A 14,861-nucleotide genomic window follows, 5' to 3' on the forward strand; every position below is an offset into this window, starting at 1 on the left:
GTCTAGGAATGGAAGAACGATGGGTTCGATGACGGTTGGGATGTACCGTGCACTATTCAGTGTCCCCTCGACGATCACCAGTGGTGTACGGCCAGTGTAGGAGATCGCTCCCCACACCATGATGCCGGGTGTTGGCCCTGTGTGCCTCGGTCGTATGCAGTCCTGATTGTGGCGCTCACCTGCACGGCGCCAAACACGCATACGACGATCATTGGCACCAAGGCAGAAGCGACTCTCATCGCTGAAGACGACACGTCTCCATTCGTCCCTCCATTCACGCCTGTCGCGACACCACTGGATGCGGGCTGCACGATGTTGGGGCGTGAGCGGAAGACGGCCTAACGGTGTGCGGGACCGTAGCCCAGCTTCATGGAGACGGTTGCGAATGGTCCTCGCCGATACCCCAGGAGCAACAGTGTCCTTAATTTGCTGGGAAGTGGCGGTGCGGTCCCCTACGGCAGTGCGTAGGATCCTACGGTCTTGGCGTGCATCCGTGTGTCGCTGCGGTCCGGTCCCAGGTCGACGGGCACGTGCACCTTCCGCCAACCCCTGGCGACTACATCGATGTACTGTGGAGACCTCACGCCCCACGTGTTGAGCAATTCGGCGGTACGTCCACCCGGCCTCTCGCATGCCCACTATACGCCCTCGCTCAAAGTCCGTCAACTGCACATACGGTTCACGTCCACGCTGTCGCGGCATGCTACCAGTGTTAAAGACTGCGATGGAGCTCCGTATGCCACGGCAAACTGGCTGACACTGACGGCGGCGGTGCACAAATGCTGCGCAGCTAGCGCCATTCGACGGCCAACACCGCGGTTCCTGGTGTGTCCGCTGTGCCGTGCGTGTGATCATTGCTTGTACAGCCCTCTCGCAGTGTCCGGAGCAAGTATGGTGGGTCTGACACACCGGTGTCAATGTGTTCTTTTTTCCATTTCCAGGAGTGTATATTGCAGTGAGCGTAAATTTTGATTTTAAATTTTGTATATTATGACGTTGTTGAACTTGTGATAGGTGTGCAACATTATAGTTCTTTACTTGATTACGTGACGAATGAATAATTTTTAAATAGAATGTTTCCGTGAATAACAATATCTTGGATAGTATGATAAATGATGCCCTAAGCAATGATATAATCATATGATTATTCTCTCTTTCTTTTCTCAGACGTTATGTCTTGTCAAAAATGGAAAGTGACGCGGACCTTGATCAAGCGTGACTTCCTTTTAACTGTACTGTATATGTTATATTGCATTTAGGAACTTTCCGGTAATTGAACATCTATCTATAATTACGGATTTCTGCAGTTGTATATATAAGTTTGGATGTAGCTGTATTGCATTGATGTACTGGTGGATATTGTGTGGTATGACTCCTGTAGTTGATAGTATAATTGGTATAATGTCAACTTTATCCTGATGTCACATGTCCTTATCTTCCTCAGCCAGTTGGATGTATTTTTCAATTTTTTCTCCTGTTTTCTTTTGTATATTTGTTGTATTGGGTATGGATATTTCGATTAGTTGTGTTAATTTCTTCTTTTTATTGGTGAGTATGATGTCAGGTTTGTTATGTGGTGTTGTTTTATCTGTTATAATGGTTCTGTTCCAGTATAATTTGTATTCATCATTCTCCAGTACATTTTGTGGTACATACTTGTATGTGGGAACGTGTTGTTCTATAAGTTTATGTTGTAAGGCGAGCTGTTGATGTATTATCTTTGCTACATTGTCATGTGTTCTGGGGTATTCTGTATTTGCTAGTATTGTACACCCGCTTGTGACGTGATCTACTGTTTCTATTTTTTGTTTGCAAAGTCTGCAATTATCCGTTGTCGTATTGGGATCTTTAGTAATATGCTTGCTGTAATATCTGGTATTTATTGTTTGATCCTGTATTGCAATCATGAATCCTTCCGTCTCACGGTATATATTGCCTTTTCTTAGCCATGTGTTGGATGCGTCTTGATCGATGTGGGGCTGTGTTAGATGATATGGATGCTTGCCATGTAGTGTTTTCTTTTTCCAATTTACTTTCTTCGTATCTGTTGATGTTATGTGATCTAAAGGGTTGTAGAAGTGGTTATGAAATTCCAGTGGTGTAGCCGATGTATTTATATGAGTGATTGCTTTGTGTATTTTGCTAGTTTCTGCTCGTTCTAGAAAGAATTTTCTTAAATTGTCTACCTGTCCATAATGTAGGTTTTTTATGTCGATAAATCCCCTTCCTCCTTCCTTTCTGCTTAATGTGAATCTTTCAGTTGCTGAATGTATGTGATGTATTCTATATTTGTGGCATTGTGATCGTGTGAGTGTATTGAGTGCTTCTAGGTCTGTGTTACTCCATTTAACTACTCCAAATGAATAGGTCAATATTAGTATAGCATAACTATTTACAGCTTTTGTCTTGTTTCTTGCTGTCAATTCTGTTTGACATAACTATTATTATTATTATTATTATTATTATTACTATTACTATTACAATTTTCCCATTCCATCGTGGCAGGCTGTTACAGCAGCCGGTTTAAAAGTGTTTCAGAACAAAAACAGTCTCGTACGTCTATTTTACGCCATACGTCGGTTTATGGTTGATGGGTCACGTATCTAGCTGCTTTAACACAATCTGATGTTGCCCCAAAAGGGAGAACCGCACCATTGGTATTAAATAATTTCGCAGATGAGACTGTTTTTGTTCTAAAATTATTATTATTATTGTTATCACTATATTAAAACATGCCATACATCTGTGGCACGTTAAAAGTGTGGATAGCATCAAGCAATATTTGTAAAGAAAGGGGGCAGAGAGGCAGTAACAAGCACTGACCCTTCCGGACCCACCCGAATCCCGGTCCGGATGCGAAGAAAAGTGCTGTGTAAGGAGATCTGATTTCTAGTCCAGAGTATGTTGCTTTTAATTATAATCCCAGTGTATAGTAGCAGACATATACCAATTTATCATAGATTTAGATCTGAGATGATCATCTTCAAATGTGTTTTACGATGGAAAAATTCAGAGGCAAATAATGTGCGAAGTGAACTACGTAACGTTACAGTGTACACGGTAGTGCTGCCATACCTGCATAAGCATTAAACACAGGATAGATAATCCTACCTGAACGTCAATACTTTGAAAAGACGGTGGTATATAAGTAATTACGCCAACATAGGTCTGTCAATTAAAATCAAATGTAGAATAATATATTGACATTAAGAGCAGTAAAATAACCAGTCGAACGATGTATCAAAAATTACCACACTCAAATTAATTACACCGAGTGCTCGAACCCCATGGGAAATAACACAGGCCTCTGCCCCCCCCTCCCCCCCCCCCCCCGCGAGACCTAAAACTGTAGTAACACTTGGAGCCATAAATTCTACGAGGTATTGGAAACGTTATGAAGAGACATTGATCCAAATATATTGCAGCGCTATCTACAATTCTTCTTGTGTTGATGCTTTCACCGGGTCTATAGCACTATTGACAGCTTGACAGTATACTACAAATACTCTATTGGACTAAGACTGGGAGGGGACGGGGGAAAGCCTTGTTCATTACGCCAACTGTGTGTCACCGAGCGATATATGGTGAATAAGGTGGCTGTGGTAGTACTGAAATTTGTTTTGAGGTTAAGAATTGCTGTACTGACAAAGCAGTGTGGGATGGCGAATTACCGTGATGCAGAATCTAATTATCAGCAATGTTTGCACGGACACGAAGAAGTCTTTTAGGGAGTGTTTCTAAAATTTCTTTGTAGTAAATTAGTTAACTGTTTGTTCAGGAGTCATCCACTCTTTCTGAACAATTCCCTTGGAATCAAAGAAGCACACGCGCATGCTTTTTACTTTTGACTTTGACATGCGAACTTTTCTTGGTGTGGGTGATCCCTTTGAGCACCATTGCGAACTTTGGCGTTTTGTCTCTGGATCGTGCTGAAAAAACCAACGTTCATCACCAGTGATAACACGGCTCAACAATTCTGGATTGATTTCCGTTTGCTCTAACAGATCGGCTGCCACATTTTTCCGTGTTTCTCGCTGTTGTGGTGTGAGATATTTGGGGACCATTTTTGCACAAATATTTCTCATACCAAGATCTTCAGGTATTATTAGAAGAACCGTTTCTCGATCGATGTTCAGTTCGTCTGCAATTATTTTCACGGATAATCTTCGATCAGATCGTACGAGTTCACGCACTCTGGCCAAGTTGACATCCGTCTCTGAGGTTGTTGGCCATCCACTGCGGTCTTCATCTTCAACATTCGTTCTGCCTTCACTAAACATTTTAAGCCAACGAAAAACTTGAGCTCTTGACATAACCTCCTCTCCAAAAGCCTTCTGAAGCTTACCGTAAGTTGTCGTCGCGTTTTCACGCAATTTAACTAAAAAAGAAATGGCATACCGTTGCGCAGTATTATGAGGTTCCATTTCCGTGACGAGAGACACAAACACATGTTAACGTATTACAGCACAACTCACGACTGAGCAGTTGCATTGATGTGCCACTTAGACTAAAAGCAGCTTATAGACCAAGGTAAAAGATACTGTGCCTGCGCAAACCTGCAGGGTTGCCACATCTTGCAAAGAAAATCAGTCTCATTTCTTTATTGTCGCACCTCGTATTTATGGGACATAATCGTCCACAAACTCCTGCACTGACAACACTTCTGCATTTGTGGATAGCTGTAGAGGCAGCATGGCTCAATATTTCTGCAGGGGTCTTCCAAGGACTTGTTGAGCCCCTGCCTCGAGTTGCTGCTCTACTCCAGGTAAAAGGAGGTCCGACACAATATTAGGAGGCGTCCCAAGAGTTTCGTCACCTCATTGTATGTGTTCATTGACGAAGTAGCCTGTGTGTGAAGGCAGGGGTGCCCCTGGCAGCGGGGGACCTGCTATCACGGCTGTTTTGCAGGTAGACGCTGTTGCAGGACACATCACAGGCTATATGACCCCACCTGGCATACAACACACACTTATGCGCCATTCAACCACTCAGCTTGAGACTGGTAATCATCGGACCATGCTAAACATCACCAGTGTTCGTTGTTACAGTGACGGTATATACTTGCTCATGCCAGTCATTGAGCACTGATTCTACAAGTCAGAAAAGGGACATGAATGGTTCATCGACTGCACCTGGAGCACAGTCGTTGTAGGAATAGGTTCCTAACGCCGCTATACAAGTCGGTGCCTATCTACCCTACAGTAGACTGTCGATATTCCTGTGTGGTCCTGTGGAGACGACGCAACATGCGTCCTTCAGACGTTTGTGTTCGTTCTCAGCGATAATTTACGATTGTACAACACCATATGTGTGATAATGAACATACATTTTTACCCCACAAATAGCAATTCTTTTGTAATCGCCGATATGGTAAGACCTGTGTACTTGCATCCATTATCACTTCAAGTTGAAAGTCGATTAACACGCACGAGCTGCCATGTTTACCACTCACCTGTCGTACAGTAGACTGCTTGCCATTCGCCAGATCTAACTGCGCATCACACACGCAGCGCCGATTCAAGATAAGCACTTGGAGTCCTCCCTCCCCTCCTTTTCCGCTGTGTGACTTTCACCCGAGTTAGCTTTCTCAACTAATTGTAGTACGTCCTGTACAGAGATCTTACCGTTGTGTCGCTCCTGGAGACCCTATCAGCTTGGCTCCCCAAACTGTAGCTTGAGTCGCCTGGGCCTTTAATTGGCCCGACATACGCAACACATCCTCAAATGGCAGAACTCTTCCCCTCAGTTACGGTTACATAGTTTATAAAATCTATGAAACGTGTTTTCAGTCTGTACGTTCAGCGGGCTTTGAAGGAAAAGAAGAAGGAATTTAAAAGGGAAATAAAGTTCAGGGAGAAAAAACGAAATCTTTGAGGTTTATCGATGACATTGTAATTCCGTCAGAGACGGCAAAAGGCCTTGTAAAATAAGTTTAATGGAATAGGTAGTGTCCTGACAAGAGATTGCAAGGCAAGATTTCCAAACTTTAAAAAAAGAATAATAGATTGTAGTTGAATAAAATCAGGAGAATTAGGGAAAATTAGATAAGGAAATGAGACACTAAACGCAGTAAATTAGACACTAAACGTAGGATATGACTTTTTTATTTTGGCTGCAAAATAACTGACGTTGGCCAAAGTAGAAACGGTAAAAAATACAGGCTATCGGTAGCAAGAAAAGCACTTCTGAATAATAGAGATGTCGAATGTAAATTTAAATCATACAGTCTTTTCTGGAGATGTGCGGTGGTTGTAATTAAAGTCCATGCACTCACGAAGGTCCAGTGCGAACTGTAATTATCGTATAGCTACGAAACTTGGTCGATATGCCAATACGTTAACCGAGTTATGCTGGAAAACAAATTAGTTAAAAACGGGGCACAAGGTGTAAATCTGCCACTGCACACTATTTTTGTGACGGTATGACATCCACACTGTCATTTCACAAGCCATAACATGGGTGAACAGTGTGGTTAACGACAACAGAGGCCGTGCACTGTTATCGAAACTGTTTCAAGTGAATGGTAGGAATTACAGTGCTGCATTGTGACAGTATCGCTAACAGAAAGGTCTGAGCAGAGGCCCGACGTCATTAAGTGTTTTAAGGAAGATTATAAGGAAATTCGAAAATACGGTTGAGGTGGGTGTGCCACCTGAAAGACGAAGGCGTGTTATCCCAGTGGAATTTATTGATGAGACTGCTGTTTCTATAACTGACTATGCAGCAAGTATCCTAGTTAGTACCAGTGATTGTGTAGTGTAATACACAGCAGTAACTGTGTGATACATTTTATATTGGTACCCATACAAGATCCAGACTGTGCAGCAACTGAAACTTCATGTTTCACAGCAATGTTCTAAAGTTGCTCTTCAGTTTCTGGCACAAATCGAAGTTGATTATATGTGGCTGGTCTATACTCTATGGAGAGACGATGCACATTTTTCGCTATAGAGTGCAGTGAATACACAGAACTGTGGTATTGGGGGTATTGTTAAAACGCATGTTGTACACGATGAGCCATACGTGACTGTGGCTGGTCTATACTCTATGGAGAGACGATGCACATTTTTCACTACAGAGTGCAGTGAATACACAGAACTGTCGTATTGGGGGTATTGTTAAAACGCATGTTGTACACGATGAGCCATACGTGACTGTGTGGTGTGGATTTACAAGCACCTTTATTCTTTCAAGAGAATACACTCAGTGGGCCTGTCAGATGTACCGTGATGCCTGCAAGTTATCGAGACCTACTTGTATAGCGTGTGATTCCTGCTTCAGAAGAGTGCAAATGTGTAGAAACCACTGTTTTCATTCAGGATGGGGCAATACCTCATGCCGCTCGCCCAGTGAAAGATCTGCTTAATGAAACCTTCCCTGAACGTGTTATGCCCAGAGGTTTTCCAGATGCATGGCCTGCAAGATCAGCTGATCTGAGTCCATGTGTCTTTTGGCTCTGGGGATAGCTAAAAGAAAGTGTTTAACAGGGACACCTTCGGTCTCTACCAAATATGACGGCCAGTATACAGAAATACGTTGATCAGATTCCACTGGAACTGCTGCGAGCAACTGTTGATCGCATTGTTATATGGATGAAGCATTTCGTCGACGTCTCTGGTTCTCAGATTGAACAATTTGTGTAAGCGTCAAAAAAAATGGTTCAAATGGCTCTGAGCACTATGGGACTCAACTGCTGAGGTCATTAGTCCCCTAGAACTTAGAACTAGTTAAACCTAACTAACCTAAGGACATCACAAACATCCATGCCCGAGGCAGGATTCGAACCTGTGACCGTAGCGGTCTTGCGGTTCCAGACTGCAGCGCCTTTAACCGCACGGCCACTTCGGCCGGCTGTAAGCGTCAGTTAATAATAAAACAACATAATGCCTTTCTCACTTGTCTGACTTTTTCTCCCCACTTCTCGTTTCTAATCCATTATATATGGAATAGATATACATCTTTCTTGCACTGACGGCGCCATTTTGCACCTCTTGTACAAAATAGGAAATAATTTTTTTCTGTGTTAATCTGTTACACATTAACGCATTAGCATATCTACGAAGTTTCGCTGCCATACCTTAATTACAGGACCAATGTGACTAGCTGCACTTTAATTATAAGCACCCGGTATTTTTCTAAGAATGTAGCCTTGTAATGAAGAAAAATAGTTCCGCTGAGAAGAAAATAGAAACTTTTGTAATGTGGTGTTACAGGGGAATGCTGAAGGTTTGACAGGCAGATCGGATAATTAATGAGGACACACTGAAGCGAAATGGGGAGAACAGAATCTTACATCACAAACTGAGTGAAAGAAGGGATCTGTTCACAGACCATATCCTGAGGCATTGAGGAACCCTATGTTTGGAGATGGAGGAAGGTCTGGATGGTAAAAATTGCTGTGACAGACCAACACTTGACTACGGTAGCTGCTTGAAATATATTTCGGTTGCAGCAATCACACTGATACGAAGAGAGTTGCTTGCACATGACAGGCTAGCGTGAAGAACTACATCAAACCAATCTGGAATGAACGCCACAACAATGCCTTGTGATTAAAAATCGCCCTCACAACGCGGTGTATTGGTCTCTAAGTATGTCAGAGTTACTGTGGTAGCTCTTCTGTCTCGAAATAATGTTAAAGTCCATGACTGCTTCAGTGCCTTGCAGGTCTGCTAGCTCTCGCATTAATGTTAATAAAATCTTCTCGGGCTTGCAAGCGATACAAGTGGGTAACATTACTTTGCATAATTTACTCCTTGTCAGCTGCCAAGTGGTAAATTTCATTAATCACTACAAAGAGAGCTCCCCAGCGGTGGGATCGACTTTTGAAACCATATGTACGGTGATGTAGGTTAAAGTTCAAGGTAATGCACTCTGCTACCATTCGCCGTGGTGGGCTCTTGTTTGGTAAAAAAAAAAAAAAAAAAAAAAAAAAAAAAAAAAAAAAAAAAAAAGGAATTTTTGTGATGCTCTACAGCTTTATAAAAGTTGTAATTTACGACGCACTTATGCAGCGTATTCGTTATAGGGATCAAATCTCCTTGAGTACTTCGAAATTTTGTATTTTTAAATCTTTGTTAAAATAGCTTGATCATTATTTCTACTCAGTTGGTTCAAATGTAATAAATCAACATGTTATCTTATACAATTGATGTCAATTTCAATTCCCACCATTTGTTTCCCAGCTGGAATCTTTGCACATGTGAAGTACTTTTATTTTTCTACCATAATATTTAAACATTTGAAAATACCGATCTATCAGTTAAAGAATTAAAGACGAAATAACCTATTAATATGGGCATTGGAAATGTAATTTTCGTTACATTGTGTACATTTTCGTGGATGGTACTCAACATACGGACATTTAAAACATAAATTCCTATTGCATTATGGATAAAATAACGCAGATTAAGACTTAAATCAAAGAAGGGATTATAAGTAAGTGAAATTCAAGCTAGATGTGGAATAGAAATAATAAATGGAATAAAATGGGTCAAAATACGGGACGATGAAACAGAAGAAATTAAATCGATATTAATACAAGGAAATCATTAAAATGACATGTCGAAGATTCCAAGTGGAAAACGAATGATAGGAATTTTTAAAAAAAAAACAGCAAATGAAAACCGTACTACGGTGATTAAGATGATGTGACAAAGGAATAGAAATAAAAAATTATATTTTAAATCAATTAATTGAATAAAAATAATGATCAAAGTCATTCCGATAAAGTTTAAAAAAAAATTTCAAAGCACCTACTGATATTCATACCCACAACCTTCTGAATGTGGTGCTAGCACTGTAACCATTATGCTATGCAAGCACTTAATAAAATACACCTTATTAAACCTTCTTCGATTACTTGCAAACGAGGGTCCACCAAGGTAAATCGTTGTTGCATGGTATTATACCTGGGAGCTTAACCTGAAACGTCCCCTTTGAACAATTATACATGACTGTGCTTAAACTGACACACAATATTTTTAGCGCAACGCAATCTGACTTTCAGAAATCCCTACAAAAGAATGGCCCTGACTAACATTAACCTATGCGTTTCACAAATCGCTTACCTCACAAAAATCTTCGTTACTCGAACTACTGCAATACAGCGAGCGCCACTACTGCCAGCTAAATAAAAGATTCAAACTACGGAAGGCACTAACTACTGATAGGCATAGTTAGCAAATGAAAGATTTATTTAAGTATTTACCTTAATAGTGTTGAAAAATCATAATATACATAGCAGTTCATAATATCCAGTATTACAAATTTCAAAACTCCGCCATCTCTCTCCCCACATCCACCACTGCTGGCGGCTCACCTCCAACTGCGGAACGCTACGCTCTGTTAACATCCAGCTGCCCAACACTACAATGGCAGACAACAATGCAAACTAGCCACAGACTGCACACAGCACAGCCAGTGATTTTCATACAGAGCGCTACGTGGCATTACCAATATAAAAATCTAAACAGCTTACTTACAAACCTACATCACCGTATAGATAGTTTCAAAAAATGTATGCAACCGCTGGGGTCTTCTCCCCGGTAGGCAGCAACTTGGACGTAGCTTTTTACGACTTAATGCGGCGGTAGTGTACACTGTAAAAAGCTCGTACAAGCTAACCAGTTAACAAGGGTACCTGACGCGTCTTCGTTGGTAAGAGATTCTCGTATTCACGTGGTTGATTTGAGATCATTTTCTAAGTAAACCTCTGTCGAATAAAGCGCACTGCTAGAAGCGCCTCTGAGGGCGTCAGTGTCAATAGAGAAGCGAGAGCTGTAGTCGCCACGGAGGGAGGCGCCGCTTTGAGAGAACTTCTTCGCCTCTGGTTAAACGTCCGAGTTGCAGAGGGGACAAGTTCGACGGAGACACAGCTCTTGGTCCTGTGAGAGCAGACGCTGGCCGACTTCTGTCTTCCGTTCAGTCTCTACGTTCCGAGTGGGCTGGTTGTCAGTCGAGGTCAAGTAGGCGCTTTGGCGAAAATAACTCTCAGCTGAACTTTAAATGACAAGCGACTGGCTAATTGCTTTGTTTATCTGTTGCGCTGTACCGGCTACGCAGCTTCGTGTGAGCTGCCAAGGCGAAACTGTTCACGAATGTCAGCGAAGACGCTTACAAGCAGTCTTTTCATTTCTGAGTGGAATTCACTCTATACACTGAAGAGCCAAAGAAACTGGTACACCTGCCTAATATCGCGTAGGGCCCCCGGAAGCACGCTGAAGTGCCACAACACGTCAACAAATGTCTGAAGTAGTGCTGGAGGGGATTGACACCACGAGTCTTGCAGGGCCATCCGTAAGTCCGTAAGAGTACGACTGGGTGGAGATCTCTTCTGAACAGGACGTTGCAAGGCATCCCAGATATGCTCAATAATGTTCATGTCTGGGGAGTTCGCTGGCCAGCGGAAGTATTTAAACTCAGAGGAGTATTCCTGGAGCCACTCTGTAGCAATTGTGGACGTGTGGGATGTCACATTGTCCTGTTGGAATTACCCAAGTCCATCGGTATGTACAATGGACGTGAATGGGCGCAGGTGATCACTCAGGATGATTACGTGCGTGTCACGTGTTAGAGTCGTATCTAAACGTATCAGGGATCCAATGTCACTCCAACTGCGCACCCTCCACACCATTACACCAATTCAGGGCCTTCATCACCTTGAACAGTCCACTGCTGACATGCAGGGTCCATGGAGTCGTGAGGTTGTCTCCATACCAGTGCACGTCCATCCGGTCCATACTATTTGAAACGAGACTCGTCCGACCATCAACATGTTTCCAGTCATCAACAGTCGAATGTCCATGTTGACGCGCCCAGGCGAATGGTAAAGCTTTGTGTTGCGCAGTCATCAAGGATACACGAGTGAGCCTTCGGCTCCGAAAGCCCATATCGATGATATTTCGTTGAATGGTTCGCACGCTGACACTTGTTGATGGTCCAGCATGAAATCTGCATTAGTTTGTGGAAGGGTTGCACTTCTGTCACGTTGAAGGATTCTCTTCAGTCGTCGTTGGTCCCATTCTTGCAGGATCTTTTTTCAGCCGCAGCGATGTCGTAGATTTTATGTTTAACCGGATTCCTGATATTCACGGTACACTCGTGAAATGGTCGTACGGGAAAATCCCCTTGGAGAAGGTGTGTCCCATCGCTCGTGCGCCGACTGTAACAGCACCTTGAAACTCACTTAAATCTTGATAACCCACCATTGTAGCAGCAGTAACTGATCTAACAACTGCACCATACACTTGTTTGCTTATATGGGCGTCACCGATAGCAACGAAGTATCTTGCCAGTTTACATATCTATGTATTTGAATACGCATGCCTATACCAGTTTCATTGGCACTTCAGTATACACAACTGCATCATCTGAAAAAGTAGGAAGCTGCTGTTAATATTTTGGGCCAGACCGTCAATATGGCAGCAAGGGCGCACAATCACTTCCCTGGGGTACTCATGTGATTTTTCGATGACTGCATCCCAGATAACTTGCGACATACTTTAATCGAGAAATGCACATGCAGCTATATATGTCGTTGTATAGCCCACGAGGTTGTCCTTTCTTTAATGAGCGTTGGTGTGGCAGGGAGTCAATCGATTACTGAAAGTCAAGTAATACTGTGCCCATTGATTTTGGAACGTCGAGCGGGAAAAGTACAAGTTGGGTATGTGGTGTCACCGCCAGACACCACACTTGCTAGGTGGTCGCCTTTAAATCGGCCGCGGTCCGTTAGTATACGTCGGACCCGCGTGTCGCCACTATCAGTGATTGCAGACCGAGCGCCGCCACACGGCAGGTCTAGAGAGACTTCCTAGCACTCGCCCCAGTTGTACAGCCGACTTTGCTAGCGATGGTTCACTGACAAATTACGCTCTCATTTGCCGAGACGATATTTAGCATAGCCTGCAGCTACGTCATTTGCTACGACCTAGCAAGGCGCCATTACCAGTTACTATTGATGCTGTAAAACATGTACCGTCAAGAGCGATGTTTCCCAATTATGGATTAAAGTTAAGTATTCCAGCAGCTACGTACGTTTTGTGCTATTATAATTACCTTGTCCTGTTCCAGACCTCACGCCAGCCTGCGTGAGCTTAAACGCGTGCCAAATCGGCTTCCTGTCATAGTGGGTTGGCTGTCTTCCCAATCCACAACAGAGTATACCATTACTGATGTTTCGGGAATCGATCCTTGTTACCCTGGAGGAGCTCAGTCTGTTCGAGATAACGCATTATGTTTGAGCTCAGATTATGTTGTAAGACTGTACGCCAGTGAACTTTCAATGAGATTCCGCAGCAATTTCTATGGTGGTTTACTTCAGTTTCCCTTCTTTATATTACTGGGCACAGATTTTTGTTCTTGTAATCTATTATACATTGCGTTTATTGTTGGATTCTAGAACATGCTTTAAGTTAGAACTGAATGATACTCCTAGCGGGAAAGGAGCTTGTCTGAAAGAAACACTCCTGCGCAAGTAACAGGCAGACACGTAGCCGTACATTCCACTTACCCATTACTCAAAAATGAGTTCACCACATTACCTCATTCTCTGCTGGAACTAAGTTCAGAAAACACAAAATACCTTCCAAGACATGTAACTGGCTCCAATATATTTTGACGGAAGAATCACCTTACATTTAACTGCACGGTGAAAGTTGAACAGAAAGGAGAGCTTCATCTCATGTTCCCGGAAGAAACGTGGGAACACGGAGGTGATTCACCACCAGCAGTCACAGGATGTGTCCTAATGTGGTTACTAGGTTACGAGAGGGATATACGAGGTCGATAGCATACTGTGCATAACCTAAGTTTTTGCCAAAGATGAGATAGATATCGGAGAGATTGTACACTGTAACATGGTTCATCTACAATGCAATACGTTGGCTTAGAAATAGATCTGCATAGTCGAGGGAGGTAAATGTACACGACGCTTGTTATATGCTTATACATGTCTACGTTATTTACCTATGCATATAATTTTAAAAGGAGTCTGTAACTGAAAATAAAGGAATGTGCATGTTATTATCTATAAAGAATTCCAGAGGTTTAACTGGGGAAGACTATTTAGGTAAGAATGACAAGTAAAATATTTGTGTAAGACCCACAACCAGTGAGATTTAATAGGCATGGTTGACAATTAGGCCTACACAGGAGTGGGGCAGAGGAACGGTAGTTCCTTCGTATTGCGTCATCCCTCAAGGAAATGCTGTAGCGCGTTATTTGATTTTGTAAATTCTGTTAATAAAAGTACGTACAAGACTACTTAAATTCAGCTGTAGCGCATTCTTACCTTGTAGATTTGAACAGAATTGTTGACTGATAACCGCCAGCCGTCAGTCGTTCATCTCGGACAGAAAGTCAAGCCAGGATGCCTGTAACAGTAATAGAATATGTAGCACGTGATGTAAGTCCGTTTAAGTTACTATTACTATACACATAAAATGGTCCAGGAACAGCTCGTCGAATCCATAGTCTCGTGAAATTCAACGCAAGATAGTGAAAGTGTTGAACACGGCGACCTGAACGTAAGTGTAAACAAAAGAAGTGTATGAACCAATGAATGAGAACATTCACACTGTAAAACATAGACGAAAAAAAAATTAATACACCTGAAAAGACGAGGTCGATTTTTATCCGATGCCGACATATGCCACCTGGAGGATAGTAAATGTACTGACAACGATTTCACTGTCGTCAGCCAACAGATAGCGTTGTGGCCTAGCTACTAGCAACATCTATGTTTACTCTTTAATAGGGAATGCTCACAGCCGGAATGTGGTGCAAACGTGTGAAGCAAAAACGCAACCATGCCACAGAGACGCCCTCGTGCTTCCTATGGTCAAGTGAGCGAATTAGAA

At 42.6% G+C, this 14,861-nt stretch overlaps 1 long non-coding RNA gene across 1 annotated transcript in view; it reads right to left on the reverse strand.

Moving 5' to 3' along the window:
* The window catches only part of LOC126149295 (uncharacterized), a 1,122,064-nt gene that overhangs the window by 178,081 nt on the left and 929,122 nt on the right, over positions 1-14,861 (reverse strand). Inside the window, exon 4 of the long non-coding RNA XR_007530797.1 lies at positions 14,294-14,375. This is a non-coding gene — a long non-coding RNA (uncharacterized LOC126149295). The remainder of the gene's footprint in view (positions 1-14,293; positions 14,376-14,861) is intronic.

This window comes from Schistocerca cancellata, chromosome 2, assembly GCF_023864275.1.
Source record: "Schistocerca cancellata isolate TAMUIC-IGC-003103 chromosome 2, iqSchCanc2.1, whole genome shotgun sequence".
Lineage (NCBI taxonomy): Eukaryota > Metazoa > Arthropoda > Insecta > Orthoptera > Acrididae > Schistocerca > Schistocerca cancellata.